The sequence below is a fragment of the Anabrus simplex genome, chromosome 5, assembly GCF_040414725.1.
Source record: "Anabrus simplex isolate iqAnaSimp1 chromosome 5, ASM4041472v1, whole genome shotgun sequence".
Taxonomy (NCBI): domain Eukaryota; kingdom Metazoa; phylum Arthropoda; class Insecta; order Orthoptera; family Tettigoniidae; genus Anabrus; species Anabrus simplex.
The window spans coordinates 197913385-197934468 of NC_090269.1; the positions used below are offsets into that span (position 1 = coordinate 197913385).

The following is a 21084-nucleotide window of genomic DNA, read 5'->3' on the forward strand; positions in this document are numbered from 1 at the left end:
TGAATTTTGTTTGGAATGTCTATTTTGGAAAACATATAAACAGATCAAGGGGTCACCGCTGATTTTCCTTAAAATCCTCAACCTACGTATCCTCATGGCCCTAAGTAGGGTTCCCACGCCTGCTCCACATCCTTTCTTATAGTCGTCACATTGCCCAACCTGAGTTTCATTTGTTTATTTTATGATGCCGTTTATCTGGTGTTTTGGTTTGCGTTAAAGGTGTTAAAATTCCATATAATATAAGTTTTCCTTTTTCCTTTACTATGTGTCGTTTACCAGTTGCCGGTTATAAGTTTGATCGGAGAAATTTCTCCAGTCAAAGTTAATCCTAGTTCAGTGCAAAATGATCTCAGATTACATTTATACAACCAAAAAATACGAGTTTAGCATGAACTGAGATCAATTTCGTCTCTGATCTAAAATCAAACACTTTATACAACAGGTCCTAAGGGTAGCAATTGATGTACAAACATAATCACCATAAATAAAGCAAACAAATGCTGCAGAATTGATTGATCCAAAATTCACTTTGGGAAGTGGACGAAGAGAAGATATCCATTGATGAACCAACTATAACATACTTTCTTCAATCATAGGGTCGTAAACAGAAAACTGTGGCTGGTTTATTTCTAGAAGCTCATGGTACTACAGTACACCAAACTTCTTTAAGAACTGATGAGCAACAAACAAAATAGAGAAGAGCATCCAAGATAAAATCGTAACAATAAGAATTAAACATGTGGTGGCTAACTGAAGATCCAGCTACACAATACGCAACAATGTTACTATTCTAGATTTATAATTATATAGCACTTTCTTCCCCCTTGAAATATCCAAGGCTATTTGTTTCTAGTTTGAGCATGCACTTTTCTTAGAAATTCTTTGTTTATGGTCAATAGATATGGATTATACAGTATAATACATTTGAAAAATTGGCTAAAAGGTACTGCATCTTCATCAGAATAATTATTCCATCAATTTAAGCAATTACTTAATATTCTTTAAAATTATCTTCCCACTTCCATCATTTTGCATTATCTCTTGCTTCTCCAGGGGAACCTGACCCCTACAGAGCACATCTCCAGGTGGCGGATAGGGCTGATTGAAATACCCAATACAACCCGTGGACGAACAAGTAGCCCAATCCTGGGGGTTTTAAAATACTGGGACACCCTCTCTCCAGGGATCATAAATATGGAGGGCGCTTGCCCTGGGTTATGGGTGAAGACCCCAACGGCATCTATGGCGGAGAAGATGGACTTCGGTACAGTGGACAGGGCGGAAGGGGTAAACCCGTAGCGTCTGTACTCCAGAGGAGCGGCTACGAAAGGCATCTGACGCCATGTTAGGGGCGACCTAATTTGAACCTGGCAGAAGAAAGTGCCTTTGGGAGTGGCGAACCCATCATACAAAAAGCCTATAAAATGAGTGCGAATGAATCGAGGCCTCAGAAAATGCTAGGGCGTCACCCTGAGGTGACGCGCAGTTCCCGGTGCTCTGGGGGAACTGTGAGAAGTGGGCTATCGGACATCACAAGAATCGGTATCATCAATGTCATGATTTTGAATGGCAAGGTAGAAGAATTGATAGAATATATGGAGAAGAAGGACATAGCAATGATGGGAATAAGTGAGACAAAATGGAAGGGGAAAGGTCAAAAGGAATTGAAGAAAGGGTATAAATTCTATTGGAGTGGAGGAAAGATGGCAACAAATGGTGTTGGTGTTATACTGAGAGAAGACCTAGTGCAATATGCGGACAAAATTGACCAGATCAGTGACAGGATAATTAAAGTTGGACTTGAGAGTAGAATCAAGGATTTTATACAGGTTTATGCACCCCAATCGGGGAATGCAGATGAATGTTTAGTAGAGTTTCTACAAAAACTGGAAAGTTGTATTGAAGACAAAGAGGTTGTAGTAATGGGGGACATGAATGCATATGTTGGAACAGACAGACAGGGAAAAGAAATTGGCCCCTATAGTTATGGAAACCAAGATGAAGAAGGAGATTTGGTAATAGATTCTTGTAGAAGGAATGGATTAATTGTTGGCAATACATGGTTTAGACCAAAGAACTCACAAAAAATAACTAGATATGGTTGGGGAGATAGAAAGACAAACGCAATGATTGATCTTATTCTGGTGGAGGAGAAACATAGACAACTGGAAGATAAGGAGACCATAAAGTGGTGGTAGCCAAATGACTTTGGAAAATAACGAAATTAATAGGAAAAAAAGGGAAAGAAAAATAAAGGGATGGAAATAAAAAGCGAAATAAATAAGGGAAAAGTTTCAAGAGGATCTGAAGAAGGAAATTCCCAAAGATGACATGAAGAGTGTGGAAGAGGAATGGACATAATTCAGAAATGGATTTGTAAAGTGTGCAGTAAACACCTGTGGAAGACTATCAGGGAGGAAAAAGTAGAAGGAGACTCCTTGATGGAACAGCAGGGTAAAGTTAGCAGTTAGAGAAAAACAAATCGCTTGGAGGAAGTGGATAGGCAGTGATAGTACAGAAAAATTGGCAGAAATATAAAGAAGCCAAAAAGGTATGGAAGAAAATAGCACAAGAGAAACGGAAGAGCTGGGATAGTTTCACAGATACTTTACAGGGGGATATAAAGGGAAGTAAAAAGGTTGTGTATGGTTTTGAAAAATAGTTTACGAAATAGGGAAGATACAAAATTTGTAAAAACTGCAACGGGGCAGATATTGACGCAGAGAGATGACATACTAAAAGGATGGGAAGAGTACTTCTCAGAATTGCTAAATATTAAATACTGTGAACTGGTAGCTGAGAAGGAGCAAGAAACAATGAGGAAAGAAGAAGAACAAGTAAAAGAGATATCGATGTTTGAAATAGAAAAAGACATACAAAAAATGAAGAGTGATAAAGCAGCAGGAGTGGATGAGGTAACTATGGAAATGATAAAAGCAGCAGCACCAATAGGGCTACAGTGGCTGTATAGATTATTTAAAATAATCTGGAGGAAGAAAGAGATCCCAGAAGAGTGGGAAAAGGGTTTAATTAACCCGATATTTAAAAAGGGTGATAAAAAGGAATGTAATAACTACAAAGGGATCACTCTTATTGCCCACGTAGCTAAGATATTTGAGAGAGTATTGGAAGGAAGACTGAGGAGGAAGCTAGTGGAGAAATGAAAGAAGAACAGTATGGTTTTAGGAAAGATAGATCAACGTTTGACCTGATCTTTACAATGACATTTATTGACATTGAGAAAGCTTATGACAGTGTGCCCAGACAGTTGGCATGGGACACATTAAGGAAAAAACAAGTTAACAGAATGGAAGTAAAAGCTATGTACAAATATTGTGTTAGTAGTGTGAAGACTAGTATAAGAAAAACAAAAGGGTTTAATGTTGAAACTGGTCTCCGACAGGGAAATCTACTACCCCCATACTATTCATTGTAGTCATGGATGAAATTCATAAGACCATTAAACAGAGATTGAGAAGACAGGCAAAAAAAGCCATGTTGTTTGCAGGAGATATAGTGATATGGGATGAGGATGAAACCGAAGTGCAAAAACAAGTAGATGTATGGAATCAGAGAGAAAAATATGGAATGAAAGTAAGCACAGAGAAAAGTAAAGCAATAGTGATGACAAGGGGAAGGAAGGAAGGAAGGAAGGAAGGAAGGAAGGAAGGAAGGAAGAAAAGGAAAAATAAAGCTTAATGGTAAAATTCCAGAAGTGGTTAAAAGTTTCAAGTATGTGGGAAGTGTGATCACAGAAGATGGAAAGATAACTGAGGAAATTGGGGAAAGAATACATGCAAACAGTTTCTACCAGAGTGTAACGGGTATTTTGTGGAACCATGATGTCCTGAAGAAATGTAAGAAAGTATTATATTCAACCTATAATGAACCCATACTAACCTATGCAGCTGGATCGTGGACTAGAACCAAAGGAGAGTAGAATACAGGCAGCGGAGATGAAATTCCTAAGACATACCTGCCACATGTTTGTGGGTTACTGTAGTCACGTCCTAGTTCGTGAACCATGGGCAACGGCTGAGTGGCCTAGTAAGTGGTCCTGAGAGTCGGGATACCAGTTGCTATGGAATGGGAGTGGGCATCTCTGACATATTCTGAGTCGTGGCCCTCCTTGTGCTCAGGCGGCTAGGACTATACAATTCACCGGTGGTCCATAACCTGTTAGAGGAGAGATCCTCACTTGGACTATGTGCAAGTAGGGTAGCATCCTGCTTCATGAATTTACCGAGCTCAGAACATTTTAAGTAAGCCTCAGACCTATGGGAGTAACGGAGTCCCACTCCCATTTGACAAGCGAGGGACTCCTTGGAAACAATTTGGCGAACGAAATGAAATTCGATGGGGAGCTATCAATATTAATGGGGCTTATGGAAGAAAGAAGGTAGAACTGGCTGAGTCAGCAAAGAGGATGCATCTGGATGTGCTAGGAGTAAGTGATATTCGGGTAAGGGGAGATAATGAGGAAGAGACAGGAGATTATAAAGTGTACTTGACAGGTGTTAGAAAGAGAAGGGCAGAGTCTGGGGTAGGGCTCTTTATCAGGAATACCATTGCACGCAACATAGTTTCCGTTAGGCACATAAATTAGCGAATGATGTGGGTAGATTTGTCAGTGGGAGGAATTAGGACAAGAATTGTGTCCGTGTATTCACCATGTGAGGGTGCAGATGAGGATGAAGTTGACAAGTTTTATGAAGCATTGAGTGACATCGTGGTCAGGGTCAACAGCAAGGATAGAATAGTGCTAATGGGCGATTTCAATGCGAGAGTTGGGAATAGAACTGAAGGATACGAAAGGGTGATTGGTAAATGTGGAGAAGATATGGAAGCTAATGGGAATGGGAAGCCTTTGCTGGACTTCTGTGCTAGTATGGGTTTAGCTGTTACGAATACATTCTTCAAGCATAAGGCTATTCACCGCTACACATGGGAGGCTAGGGGTACCAGATCCATAATAGACTATATCTTAACAGACTTTGAATTCAGGAAATCTGTTAGGAATGTACGAGTTTTCCGGGGAGTTTTGGATGATACAGACCACTATCTGATCTGTAGAGAACTAAGTATCTCTAGGCCTAGGGTAGAGAAAGTGAAATCTGTCTGCAAACGACTAAGGGTAGAAAATCTCCAGGACGAGGAAATTAGACAGAAGTACATGGATATGATTAGTGAGAAGTTTCGAACAGTAGACAGTAAGCTGATTCATGATATAGAAAGTGAATGGATGGCATACAGGGATGCTGTAGTAGAAACAGCAAGGAAATGCCTAGGAACAACTGTGTGTAAAGATGGGAAAAGGCAAATATCTTGGTGGAATGATGAAGTGAGAGCAGCCTGTAAATGTAAAAGGAAGGCTTATCAGAAATGGCTCCAAACAAGGGCCGAGGCAGATGTACGTAGATGAAAGAAACAGAGCGAAACAAATAGTTGTTGAATCCAAAAAGAAGTCATGGGAAGATTTTGGTAATAACCTGGAAAGGCTAGGTCAAGCAGCAAGGAAACCTTTCTGGACAGTATTAAAGAATCTTAGGAAGGGAGGGAAAAAGGAAATGAACAGTGTTTTGAGTAATTCCGGTGAACTCGTAATAGATCCCAGGGAATCACTGAAGAGGTGAAGGGAATATTTTGAACATCTTCTCAATGTAAAAGGAAATCATCCTGGTGGTGTTGGAAACAGCCAAGCTCATGGGGAGGAGGAAAATGATGATGGTGAAATTATGCTTGAGGAAGTGGAAAGGATGGTAAAAAAAACTCCATTGTCATAAGGCAGCAGGAATAGATGAAATTGGACCTGAAATGGTGAAGTATAGTGGGAAGGCAGGGATGAAATGGCTTCATAGAGTAGTAAAATTAGCATGGAGTGTTGGTAAGGTACCTTCAGATTGGACAAAAGCAGTAATTGCACCTATCTATAAGCAAGGGAACAGGAAGGATTGCAACAACTATCGAGGTATCTCATTGATTAGTGTACCAGGCAAAGTATTCACTGGCATCTTGGAAGGGAGGGTGCGATCAATCGTTGAGAGGAAGTTGGATGAAAACCAGTGTGGTTTCAGACCACAGAGAGGCTGTCAGGATCAGATTTTCAGTATGCGCCAGGTAATTGAAAAATGCTACAAGAGGAATAGGCAGTTGTGTTTATGTTTCGTGGATCTAGAGAAAGCATACGACAGGATACCGAGGGAAAAGATGTTCACTATACTGGGGGACTATGGAATTAAAGGTAGATTATTAAAATCAATCAAAGGCATTTATGTTGACAATAGGGCTTCAGTGAGAATTTATGGTAGAATGAGTTCTTGGTTCAGGGTACTTACAGGGGTTAGACAAGGCTGTAATTTTTCACCTTTGCTGTTCACAGTCTACATGGATCATCTGCTGAAAAGTATAAAATGGCAGGGAGGGATTCAGTTAGGTGGAAATGTAGTAAGCAGTCTGGCCTATGCTGACGACTTGGTCTTAATGGCAGATTGTGCCGAAAGCTTGGAACTTGAAAATAGGTGTAATGAGTATAGTATGAAAATTAACCTCTCAAAGACTAAATTTATGTCAGTAGGAAAGAAATTCAACAGAATTGAATGTCAGATTGGTGATACAAAGCTAGAACAGGTTGATAATTTCAAGTATTTACGTTGTGTGTTCTCCCAGGATGGTAATATAGTAAGTGAGATTGAATCAATGTGTTGTAAAGCTAATGCAGTGAGCTCGCAGTTGCGATCAGCAGTATTCTGTAAGAAGGAAGTCAGCTCCCAGACAAAACTATCTTTACATCGGTCTCTTTTCAGACCAACTTCGCTTTACGGGAGTGAAAGCTGGGTGGACTCAGCATATCTTATTCATAAGTTAGAAGTAACAGACATGAAAGTAGCAAAAATGATTGCTGGTACAAACAGGTGGGAACAATGGCAGGAGGGTACTCAGAATGAGGAGATAAAGGCTAATTTAGGAATGAACTCGATGGATGAAGCTGTACGTATAAAGCGGCTTCGGTGGTGGGGTCATGTGAGGCGAATGGAGGAGGATAGGTTAAAAGAAATAAAGTTTCATAATGATAGATCCGTATTGAACTGTGATTACAATAGAGTAAAATAATATATTATTATTGGTCCACCTTTTCAATACAAAATGAAAATTACATAGGGACTAGTTTCGACCTAGTAATAGGTCATCATCAGCCTGAAGTAAATTAAAGCGTAAATATCGAAGAAAACATAAACAATGTAAACACAAGTACAGTCTTTTTAAAGGTACATACCATGTGGGAAATTGAGTAGAGATATATTAAAAATAATAACTCTTCCAATTGACGAAGCACTGAGCGGAAGTTATGTAAAGTTCGGTGCGCCGTATATTATAAAAGACCACTGTGCACTAAATGATGTAATAAAGAAGAATAGTAGGTTGAATGCTGGCTTCTTCTTAGCTGTTGTATATTCGAAGAAGATTACGTCGTATTTTATAAGGTATTGATAGACGTCAAAATACATGGATGTTGGAAAGGCTCTTCAGTTTTTTGGAACAAGGCAATAGTTGCGCGTGGAGGCTTAGGAAACCAGAGAAGCGCTATATTATGTTAAAAAATAGAGATCCTTAAAAAAGTCCCGTGCGTCGTATAAATTGTGGAAATGGAAATCGAAAAACCTTGGTTCTTAAGCGATAATGTTGTTCATTCAGAGATCAATTGAAAATAAAGAATCGTAACATTGTCTTCTCAAGATGTCTGAATGTGATCTTAAAAAAGAATTGAACAATATCCGTATGATCGCTAAACTCAATGGTTACAATAGTTCTTTCATTGAAAGTATTATCAATAAATACAAACATCGTCCTATAACCACTCTGAAAAAAGAAAAACCAAAAATTTCTTCATTTTCTACCTTCACGTTCAATAAAGATATTTACAAGGTCACTAACGTTTTTAAAAAACATGATGTTAAAATCTCCTTCAGAACCAACAATAATAACGCTAATGTCTTACACAACTCATCATCTATTAATAGAACTGATCCTTTTTCAAAATCTGGTGTATATAGGTTCAAATGCAACAGCTGCAATTCTTCTTATATCGGACAAACAGGAAGAAGCTTTAAAATACGATACCTTGAACATGTCAATGCCCAAAAACACAATAAATTTTCTGCAGTTGGTCAACACATGAATGATTATAATCATAAATTTACTGACATTAAACAAGATATGACAATTCTCAAAATTATGAATAAAGGACCCCTCCTTAACATAACAGAGAATTGCTTTATAAATTTAGACCAATATTTCAATCCCAATTTCAATCTCAATGACATTTCCGAAAAATCAAACATTCTTTTTGACCTGCTAATTCAACTTTTCAGACAATCAAAATCTAATATTAAAGGTCCGATTGTTCATTCTATTTTTAGTACTTTTCTTAATCATTCTTCCATATTCCCACATCCCTCAGCCCCACCTTAAAAAAAAAAAAATTCTCATACCTTTATTTTCCTTCCTTCACCTCCTCAAAAATTTTCCTTTGATCCTTACCTACCTCCGTTTCTCTCTTCAGCTAAAAAAAATTATATCTATTCTTCTCCTACCTTCATTTTTCTTCCCTCACCTCCTCAAAATTTCCTTTGATCCTTTCCTACCTCCGTTTCTCTCTTCAGCTCATCACATCACGCTTAAATTTTCCTTTTGACATATTTAAAAACAAATTCTTACTGTCTTTTATTCAGAATCAAATTTATGGTCCGCATTGAACTGCGAATTTATATCCACCTTTATTTAACTCCATATATGTTATTCCACCTCGTGAAACATCCATCGTCCTTCAAGATTCCAGAAGCAGAAGAGCTTTCTCCTAGTATACTTCGCATCGTCTATTAATTCTAGTTTATAAACATCTTGAGAAGACAATGTTACGATTCTTTATTTTCAATTGATCTCTGAATGAACAACATTATCGCTTAAGAACCAAGGTTTTTCGATTTCCATTTCCACAATTTATACGACGCACGGGACTTTTTTAAGGATCTCTATTTTTTAACATAATATAGCGCTTCTCTGGTTTCCTAAGCCTCCACGCGCAACTATTGCCTTGTTCCAAAAAACTGAAGAGCCTTTCCAACATCCATGTATTTTGACGTCTATCAATACCTTATAAAATACGACGTAATCTTCTTCGAATATACAACAGCTAAGAAGAAGCCAGCATTCAACCTACTATTCTTCTTTATTACATCATTTAGTGCACAGTGGTCTTTTATAATATACGGCGCACCGAACTTTACATAACTTCCGCTCAGTGCTTCGTCAATTGGAAGAGTTATTATTTTTAATATATCTCTACTCAATTTCCCACATGGTATGGACCTTTAAAAAGACTGTACTTGTGTTTACATTGTTTATGTTTTCTTCGATATTTACGCTTTAATTTACTTCAGGCTGATGATGACCTATTACTAGGTCGAAACTAGTCCCTATGTAATTTTCATTTTGTATTGAAAAGGAGGATAGGTTACCTAGGAGAATAATGGACTCTGCTATTGAGGGTAAGAGAAGTAGAGGTAGACCAAGATGACGATGGTTAGACTCGGTTTCTAACGATTTAAGGGGTATGGAACTAAATGAGGCCACAACACTATTTGCAAATCGAGGATTGTGGCGACATTTAGTAAATTCTCAGAGGCTTGCAGACTGAACGCTGAAAGGCATAACAGTCTATAACGATAATGTATGTACGTATGTATGTATACCTGCCAACTTCTAGAAATAAAAAATAGGAAGACTTTTTAATTCTTGGATTTTATCGCGTATATTGCGCCACAGTCTCGATGAAAGAAGGCCTACAGTTACAAGGCGAATTGACCATTAAATTTAAAATCTTAAACAAAGAAAAAACATAAAAATGGTTACAAGAAAATGTAACAAACACGGAACAAAAGGCATAATAGTTTCCTTTATTACACTGTAACATGAACGGAAATTCAATTTTATAGGTATTTCTCAACACTTGGAGATAACGTCTGTTATGCTTTGTGGCCATAAAAAAATACCAGAAACTGTCACCAACACAGCTCTCTGAAATACATTTGACTCATTCAAATTATGAACTAAAAAAGAACACAAATGCACTGAAATATGCGAAAGTACCACATACAAAATAGATCAGTATGTCTTATACATTATTAACATATGACTTTGACAGGACTAAAAACACAGAAATGCAAGAAAAATAACGTGGCCTACAACTCCAATGAAAATACGCACAGAAACTATGTTAACAGCGCGTGAACAAGAAACCCAATCTTTCGTCCCGATTAAGTACACTACGTCCCTTCCGCACACTACCCTCTTTCGCTTGTAGCATGATTGCCGTCCTGAATTCCCAGCCGTAAAACAGACACGATACTGTAGCGAGTGGCAAACACGATATACGAAGGCGACGAAGGTTACACTTGCCAAATAAATTCACTTGAAAATGAGGTTGCATAAATTACACAAGCACACAATAATTTATGCTATGGGAAGAGTATTGACCGTACTCGAGGTTATATTGGCCAAAAATATGAAGAAGTAAAAATTAATTGGAAAATCGAAAGACGAGTTAAAAAACAGAAAGTTCCCAGATAAATCAGAAGGGTTGGCAGGTATGCTGAGAGGTATCGAGGGCAAGACCAGAAAGGTTAGAATTAGAAAAGAAGAGATAAGAAAAGGGACAGGAATCTTGAAACTTCAAGACAGGATAGAAACAACAAAGCTAAAATGATATGGGCATATGATGAGAATGGGAGAAGAGAGAGTGCCAAATAAAAGCTATTTCAGAGAAGTTAAAAGGAAAGAGACCATGAGGAGGACCACGAAAAAGGTGGGCAGATTCAGTGTGGGAGTGCGTAGAGAAGAGGGAAGGAAAATCAGAAGATGTACTTAAAAAGGGAAAAGAGTGGTGAAGAGACAGGCAACGATGGAGGTCCTTGATTCACAACCCGACCCGGGAAGCTGGAAATTGGAAATGAAGAAGATAACGATCTCTTGCTTCTGATAAAGACACGGTAAGTTGTCAACTGAGCACTTTTAACACTTTATATGTTATATGTTATTTTCTAATCCTCAAAGTAGCTATAAACAAAATCACGTATAAAGCATATGGTGAAAATTGACTCAATTGACTGGTGTCATTTATCATGTTCATGTACTCTGAAACAAGTAGTTCCTTTCTTATCCAGACTTCGTGTTTTCAGCAATACAAATTAATTACGAAATTACAATATGTTTCCTGAGAGTATACATCCAGCTACTTGGCAGAATAGTTAGCATAGTGGCATTATGTCGCGGCGGTTAGTGATGCAGCATTTCTCACTACAGACTGTATACATATTAGTGCTAAGAAGAAGGTCCTTATTGTATAAAACATGTATAGAGTGTAATTTGGTGCATGTTCTGTAAAAAGCAAGAGACAGAGAAAATCAGAATGTGATACTCTCCTAGCAAGGTCGTCGCACCAGCTTGTTTAATTTTAGTGATTATTTTGTTTAAATTCAGCAATTATTTTGTACAGTGAGGGAGAAGTGGGCATTTAAAATGATGTTTTATGTTATGAAGGTGGATACTGTTGGCATGTTCCATACATATTTATGTGTTTGATGTGGAGGGTATAACTACTATTTTAATTATTTTTCTTTCAATTTGTTTTACGTCGCAATAGAGCAAACGCCTGAAAAGCCATACATCTAATTTTTGATCTGATTTTTGATATGCTCTATTGGTGGAAAAATATCTAATTCCCTCCATGGGAATTTAGAATTACGATAGGTCTTATGGCGACGATGGGACAGGAAAGGGCTAGGAGAGGGAAGGAAGCAGCCATGGCATCCATTAAGGTACAGCCCCAGCATTTGCCTGGTGTGAAAATGGAAAACCATGGAAAACAATCTTCAGGGCTGCCAACAGTGGGGTTCGAACCCACTATCTTCCAAATCCTGGATATTTTAATTCTTTGTGAGTCATTGAGGTTAGATAAGAAAGTCAGGATATCATCAACCTATTGCCCACCCTGGTAGACATATTAGTATCATGCTACATTTGTGTTCTGTATTACCAAATACACTGGTGTCCAATCAGTTATTTTAAATTTTATCCCGTAGTATTGTGTTAACCAGGTAAATGTATTGGGGAGTCCAGAAGCCCGTAGATCCCTCTTGGGTGCCACGGCTGCTTAAAATTCATGTTCATAATAATAATAATAATAATAATAATAATAATAATAATAATAATAATGAATTTGTGTAAGTTTCACGGCCGATGTCAATATAATAAAAATCTTCCGGGCTATTATGCCGTGGTCTACTCCTCTCGCTTCTTCCAGACACTTCGATTACTGCTGCGGTAGTCATCTTCTGTGGCGTCGTGTAGATACACTCTCCTGTATCCCGCTGGCGACTGCAAAAGTTGCTTGGAAAGCAGCTGTACAGCTGGATCACGGCATAATAGCCCGGAAGATTTTTATTATATTGACACCGGCCGTGAAAGCCTTCATACTTTAATGACCCACCTCTACGGGGAGGATATTTATCGTTTAATTCGTCAATTTGAAACGCTTCACAAGAAGAAATCTCATCTACTGTGCTCTCTTACATTCTTACTCCGCTGACGCGACACCTGTGTTATTCCACAATTTCTACGACAGAAGAGACTTTTTTCAACCCCTTCAGCACACAGAATTTATAACAGGACGGAACAAGCTCTTCTTAGGGAATGTGTTCATTTTACTCGTAAAGAACTGGCCCTTAATAATGAACGGCTTTTATCACTACATATGACGACGGGCAACTCGATGCACTGGAGTGACTGGGACCGAACTGACAGGATTACTTACAACACCATGGAAAATCAGGAGAAGAAGGATACGCTGCGGGAAGAAAAAGTACGAACGTGTAAGTGGCAATATGAGGACGAGGAATCCGATTGACAGAGTGGATCCTGCCTGGACAGTCGTTAATTTATCTAACCATTGTTTAACAGAAGATGAAACTACTGTTCTTGCAAAAGGAGGCAATTTTGCTGTCACACCGGCGGCCATCCCAATAGAAGATATCGCTTCCAACATAGAATCAGGAATACATCAGTTACCAGCAGCGGTTTCCGAGGAAATACGTCACGACTGTTCCAAGATACTCTGCAAGGCCAAGTTACCAAAAAGTAATCTTAGCAAGGAGGGGGGCCTTGCGCTAAAGAATTTAAAAGCCGACGAAAGTATTATCATATTAGCAGCTGACAAAGGTAATGCTACTGTTATCTTGAACACCGTGGATTATGAACTTAAGATCAATGAACTTCTAGATCCGTCGATCTACAAGAAACTTCCCCGCGATCCGACTATGAGCATCCTGCGCAAGACCAATACTCTGATTAAGAAATCTTCTATTTCAGCAGAAGAACAAAAGAAGCTGAAGAAATCAGAAGCCTTATGTCCAAGACTATATGGTCTTCCTAAGATCCATAAGTCAGACGTTCCTCTTCGTCCCATCGTTAGTACCATTGGCTCTCCTACTTATGAAGTCGCAAAATATTTAAGCAATTTACTGTAACCTTACTTAAGGACTAAGGACTCACACATCACAGACTCGGCCCATTTCATAAACAGATTGCGACACTTGCGAGTACAACCGGGGGATATACTCGTTAGTTTTGACGTCGTTCGCTGTTAACTATGGTACCAATCAAGGATACTCTTGAACATATTCAACATCTCTTTTCAGAGGAGACAATAGTTTTATTTGAACATGTACTTACGACGACATTTTTCCATTGTTGTTGTTTGAGTCATCAGTCCATAGACCGGTTTGATGCAGCTCCCATGTCACCCTATCCTGTGCTAACCTTTTCATTTCTACGTCAGTATTGCATCCTACATCTGCTCTAATCTGCTTGTCATATTCATACCTTGGTCTACCCCTACCGTTCTTACCACCTACACTTGCTTCAAAAACCAACTGAACAAGTCCTGGGTGTCTTAATCTATCTCTTCTTCTCGTCAAATTTAGCCAAATCAATCTCCTCTCACCAATTCGATTCAGTATCTCTTCATTCGTGATTCGATCTATCCATCTCACCTTCAACATTCTTCTGTAACACCAGATTTCAAAAGCTTCTATTCTCTTTCTTTCTGAGCTAGTTACCGTCCATGTTTCACTTCCATACAATGCCACGCTCCACACGAAAGTCTTCAAAAACATCTTTCTGATTCCGATATCAATCTTTGAAGTGAGCAAATTTCTTTTCTTAAGAAAGCTCTTCCTTGCTTGTGCTAGTCTGCATTTTATGTCCTCCTTACTTCTGCCATCGTTAGTTATTTTACTACCCAAGTAACAATATTCATCTACTTCCTTTAAGACTTCATTTCCTAATCTAATGTTTCCTACATCACCTGCCTTCATTCAACTGCACCCCATTACTTTTGTTTTGGACTTATTTATTTTCATCTGGTACTCCTTACCCAAGACTTCATCCTTATCATTCAGCAACTTCTCGAGATCTTCTGCTGTCTCAGTTAAAATAACAATATCATCGGCAAATCTCAAGGTTTTGATTTCCTCTCCTTGGACTGTGATTCCCTTTCCAAATTTCTCTTTGATTTCCTTTACTGCCTGTTCTATGTAAACATTGAAAAGGAGAGGGGACAAACTGCAGCCTTGCCTCATTCCTTTCTGGATTGCTGCTTCCTTTTCTAAGCCCTCGATTCTTACCACTGCAGACTGATTTTTATACAGATTGTAGATAATTCTTCGTTCTCGGTATCTGATCCCTATCATCTTCAAAATCATAAATAGCTTGGTCCAATCAACATTATCGAATGCCTTTTCTAGATCTATGAATGCCATGTACGTGGGCTTCCTTCTTGATTCGATCCTCTAAGATCAGACGTAAAGTCAAGATTGCTTCACGTGTTCCTACATATCTTCTGAAGCCAAATTGATCTTCTCCCAACTCAGCTCCAACTTGTTTCATTCTTCTGTAAATAATACGTGTTAAAATTTTGCAGGCATGAGATACTAAACTAATGGTGTGGTAGTTTTCACACCTGTCAGCACCGGCTTTCTTGGGAATAGGTATAACAACATTCTTCCGAAAATCGGATGGGACTTCTCCTGTCTCATACATCTTGCACACTCAATGAAATAACCTTGCCATGCTGGTTTCTCCTAAGGCAGTCAGTAATTCAGAGGTAATGTCATCAATTCCAGGTGCCTTGTTCCTATTTAGGTCACTCACAGTTCTGTCAAACTCTGACCTCAAAATTGGGTCTCCCATTTCATCAGCATCAACAGCCTCTTCATGTTCCAGAACCAAATTATCTACATCTTTACCTTGATACAACTGTTGGATATGCTCCTGCCATCTTTCTGCTTCGTCTTCTTTCCCTAAAAGTGGCTTTCCATCTGAGCTCTTAATATTCATAAACCTAGATTTCCTTTCTCCAAAGGTCTCCTTGATTTTCCTTTCCCAGGACCATACACCCATCGACATCCTTGCACTTCTCCTTCAGCCATTCTTCCTTAGTTACCTTGCACTTTCTATCCACTTGATTCTTCAATCGCCTGTATTCTTTTCTGCCCTCTTCATTTCTAGCATTCTTGTATTTTCGTCGTTCATCAATCAGGTCTATTATCTCCTCAGTTATCCACTGACAGTTGATCTTTTCTTCCTTCCTAACATTTCTTCAGCAGCCCTACTGACTTCATTTTTCATGACTCTCCACTCTTCCTCTACAGTGTTTCCTTCAGCCTTTTCATTTAGTCCTTGTGCAACACGTTCCTTGAAACAATCCCTCACACTATTTTCTTTCAACTTGTCTAGATCCCATCTTTTTGCATTCTTTCCTTTCTTCAATTTCTTCAACTTCAGATGGCATTTCATGACCAACAAGTTGTCGTCAGAGTCCACGTCTGCTCCTGGGAAAGTTTTGCAATCCAACACCTGGTTTCTGAATCTCTCCCTAATCATAATGAAGTCTATTTGATACCTTCCAGTGTCTCCAGGTCTCGTCCACGTATACAGCCGTCGTTTGTGGTGTTTGAACCAAGTATTGGCAAGGACTAAATTATGATCAGTGCAGAATTCAACCAGCTGACTTCCTCTTTCGTTCCTTTGTCCCAATCCAAATTTTCCTCTTGTACTACCTTCTCTTCCTTGGCCTACCACTGCATTCTAGTCTCCCATCACAATTAGATTCTCGTCACCTTTTACATATTGTATTAACTCTTCTATCTCCCACAATTAGATTCTCGTCACCTTTTACATATTGTATTAAATCTTCTATCTCCACATATATTCTTTCTATTTCATCATCCGCTGAACTAGTAGGCATATAAACCTGCACTATTGTGGTGGGCATTGGTTTGGTGTCTATCTTGATGACAATAATTCTTTCACTATGCTGGTCGTAGTAGCTTACCCTCTGTCCTATTTTCTTATTCTTTATTAAACCAACTCCTGCATTTCCCCTGTTTGATTTTGTGTTGATAATTCGGTAGTCGCCTGACCAAAAATCTTGTTCTTCCTGCCAACGTACTTCACTTATACCAACTACATCTAACTTTAGCCTATCCATCTCTCTTTTCAGATTGTCTAACCTACCACAACAATTCAAACTTCTAACATTCTACGCTCCGACTCGCAGAATGTCAGTATCCATCTTCCTGATGATCGCACCCTCTCGTGTAGTCCTCACCCGGAGATCCGAATGGGGGACTAGTTTACCTCCGGAATATTTTACCCGGGAGGAAGCCATCATCAGTACACCATTCATACAGAGAGAGCTGCATGTCCTCGGGAGGTAGTTACGGCTGTAGTTTCCCGTTGCTTTCAGCTGTGTAGCAGTATCTACACAGCTAAGCCATTTTGAGTATTATTACAAGGCCGTATCAGTCAATCATCTATAGGCTACTGCCGCCTTTGCAACTACCGAAAGGCTGCTACCCCCCTTTCGATGAACCATTCATTAATCTGGTCCCTCAACAGATACCCATCCGATATGGTTGTACCTGCGGCTCGGCTATCTGCATCATTGGGACACGCAAGCCTCCCACCGCGGCAAGGTCACATGGTTCCACGTGACCCTCTAACATCTACTGGGGTCTATAGGATACCGTGCAGATGTGGAGCTGTTTATATTGGCACGACTGGCAGAAGTGTCAATACTCGCCTGACGGAGCACAAAAGGAACTGTCGCTTGGCGCAATACGACAAATCAGCAGTAGCGGAGCATGCACTGCTTGACGGAAAGCATGAGATCTGTAACGAGGATACTGACATGCTGGCCACAACATCCCACTTTCACACCCGTCTCTACAGGGAAGCAATCGAAATACATAAACATCTGGATAACTTTAATAGAAAGGAGGAAGGACTGAAAATCAGCATTTTTCCAATGGAAACATTAATTTTCTGAACAGACAGACGGTGTTGCCATGGGAAGCCCACTTAGCCCTGTTATTGCTAATTTTTATATGTAGTTCTTTGAAGAGGAAGCCCTGCAGACTGCTGTAAATAAACCCAGCTGTTGGTTCCGCTATGTGGATGACAATTTTGTGATATGGGGACATGGAGAGGAGGCACTTGACGGTTTTCTTATACATCTGAACAGTATCCATCCTCGTATACAATTCACTGTGGAGAAGGAAAAGGATGGAGAATTAGCTTTCCTGGACATGCTGGTAAAGAGGAAGAATGATGGATCCCTAGGGCATCAAGTATACCGAAAACCAACACACACCAACTGATACTTAAACAAAAATTCCAATCACCATCCTGGCCAGAAGCGCGCCATGATGACGACCTTGGTGGATCGCGCCCTTCGTGTCTGTGAACCAGAGTACATCGAGAAGAAACTACGGCATCTTGATCTAGCCTTACAAACCAACGGCTACACGGTACAAGAGATCAGGAGAGCACTCCACCCCAGAAGACAGTCAGCGAATAATAAGTGAGAAGAACCCAGGAAGAAAGGTATCGCTTATTTGCCGTATATACGGGACGTCATGGATCGTATTGGAAGGCTCCTTGAACATCACGATGTTAAAACCATTTCTCAGCCGACCCGACAGCTACGAAACGTTACGTTCTGCCTAAGATCCACGTGACCCTCTAACATCTACTGGGGTCTATAGGATACCGTGCAGCTGTGGAGCTGTTTATATTGGCACGACTGGCAGAAGTGTCAATACTCGCCTGACGGAGCGCAAAAGGAACTGTCGCTTGGGGCAATACGACAAATCAGCAGTAGCGGAGCATGCACTGCTTGTCGGAAAGCATGAGATCTGTTACGAGGATACTGACATGCTGGCCACAACATCCCACTTTCACGCCCGTCTCTACAGGGAAGCAATCGAAATACATAAACATCCAGATAACTTTAATAGAAAGGAGGAAGGACTGAAAATCAGCAAGGCCTGGTACACCTCTTTATATAACGTACGGCCGAAGTTTACTAAGATCAGGGACATTACAGTCCACCAACCAGAGGATCCATTGCTCAGCACAACCCAATCGGAGGTCATGCACTCCGAGATCCAATCAGATGACAGACTACTCGGAGCGACCCAGTCAGAATTCATGCCCTCATATATTCAACCTGGTGACATACTGCACGGCGCGAACCAATCAGAGGTCGTGTGCTCAGAGACCCAACCAAACGTCAGGCTGCTCGGCGTGACCCAATCGGAGGTCGTGCTTTCAGATAGTCAATCAGATGTCCGATTGCACGGCGCGAACCAACTGGAGGCCGCACATTTACATATTATAATACAGCTGCTTCCCAAACAACTTTCGCAGTCGCCAGCGGGATACAGGAGAGCGTATCTACACGACGCCACAGAAGATGACTACTGCAGCAGTAGTCGAAACGTCTGGAAGACAATTTAAGACATTACTAAAATTTATTGGATCAACCTATTCAATACAACAGAATTTACAAAATTAGGACTTACATCCTATTAAATTAAAATTTGAAGGGACATGTTTCGCCCTTTAAAAGGGCATCATCAGCCTTTTTACACTCATACTTAAAGATAAAAATCAGGATCCTGATTGTCATGGTAAAAAATATAAAATAAGAATATAAGATTAGAGTGAAATTATACAATGTGAGAAATTGTTATGAGTTCTTAAATAATAATTTACAATTAAAACTTCATTTAAAATGTTTGTGAAGAAAAAATATTCGAAGTTGGTATGATACTACACCAGTGATTTAAAAAAATGATTTTATAATTTAGACAAACTTGGCCTTAACCACATAATAACCACATAATATCTTAAATTGACGTACATTTCAATACGGAGGACCAAATATGAAATTTGTAACATGTAACGTCTGGAAGAAGCGAGAGGAGTGGACCACGGCATAATAGCCCAGAAGATTTTTATTATATTACCCCAAAGAGTTTCTGTGTTAAATGTGAGTACGGTTGTGACCACTTTGTGGGGCTAGTGATGAAGTACTAGTTCAATTAGTTACTTTTCAGAAATTGAGCTGTAGTTGCCGACAAGATATCTCGGACACAGCAAGGACTTAACGTACTACCATACAAGAAATCTCAGGCTTAGCAGTCTAAGGGTTAAAATTTAAATACTGTACAATTGTTTATTTAAATGATAAGTCTTCATTATTGTCAGCATAATTGCATCAATTAGATCAGAGTTTAAATGTTTAGCTTGAGTATCACGTAGTGATGTGCGCAAGCGGTGCCTGGAGTAGCGTTGAATCACATGTGAGTACTCTATTCCGCACGACATCACAAACAAGCATGGGACTCTACAGCAAACGAGTGGCAAGCCCCGGTGTTACATGATTACGAACGAGCAGTAGAACACCAAAAGTTCAAAATACTGTTATATCTTGTTCATGACAAAACTAAAATTATTCAATTTTGCAGTTAATGTTTACCTGCCTGATATTATCATTAATGCCCTGAGAGGAATAAATTTAAATTTTATCATATTCATTTTTTTAATATAGTATTCCCCACCTGGCTACTCATTCCTCACATCCAGCTGATGAAAATGTCTCGGGAGAACACTGGATTGGTATTCATCACCTCCTGCATCATTGGCAATACTGAGTGAGGGCTTTAAGGGTTTAATATGAAGTTTTAGGATAAAAATTATGTATCACAAGGATTACATGACTGTCAGTTACCTTGCTTTATATCCTGCATCAGATAAACCTGCTTGGCATTATTCATAGATTCCATATCACTTTACGCTCCCCACTCCCATCTGTATAATTCCATTTGTCTACAAGTACCCTCATTCATATGAAAAGAATAGTTACCCTAACTAATGCAACAACCATCATTGTATGTATTCCTTCCTCATTTTCTTTCTTCCTTTCTTGTTCCACTTTAATTTGCTAATTCCCATTATTGTTACATCTTCTTTCTCCATAAAATCAATGCACTCTTCAGCTTTCCCCGTCAGGGTCGTCACACTGATAATCCCCACATTTGGTGTTAATTACTAGTTGCCCATTTCTCACAATTCCACAGAATTCTGAGAACTATGTGTCACCTGCTGGGTACACTGTAAACTTTTAGGAAACTGGTTTCATTGTACTATCACAAGCACAGCCTATTATTGCCACTCCAAAAGGCATTTTATTTTAGAGCTCCTGCCATCTATTCTTCAGGACAGTCCAAATAAGGAAAACAGGCGCCTTCTGTAGCTGCTCCATTGACGGACAGACACTACAGATCATGGTTCGCCACCTCCACCATCTCTGCCATACTAGAGCCTACCTTCTCCATCATCTCTGCAGTTGAGGTCTTTACTCGTAATCTCAAGCTGGGACCCATACCAGGTACTATACGTCGGGTCAGTGTGCTCCGGGACTCGCATAGGTAGGGGCACCACTCACAGAGATTGGATTGCCTCTACAGAGCACCTACAACCTGAACTAATAACAATAGCTAACAGTAATCAAACATGAACAGTTTGTCAGATTCCACTTTTAAAGAGTAACAAAAATGGTTCACTAACATCTGCAGTCCCTCTGTACACAACACTTTTAACTAACAACATAAACAGTTTGTC

General features: G+C 39.5%; 1 protein-coding gene across 2 annotated transcripts in view; it reads right to left on the reverse strand.

Annotated features, from left to right (window-relative positions):
- Cap-D2 (CAP-D2 condensin subunit) overlaps positions 1 to 21084 on the reverse strand; it is a 410800-nt gene that overhangs the window by 173888 nt on the left and 215828 nt on the right. The gene's annotated exons all lie outside the window — the stretch shown is intronic.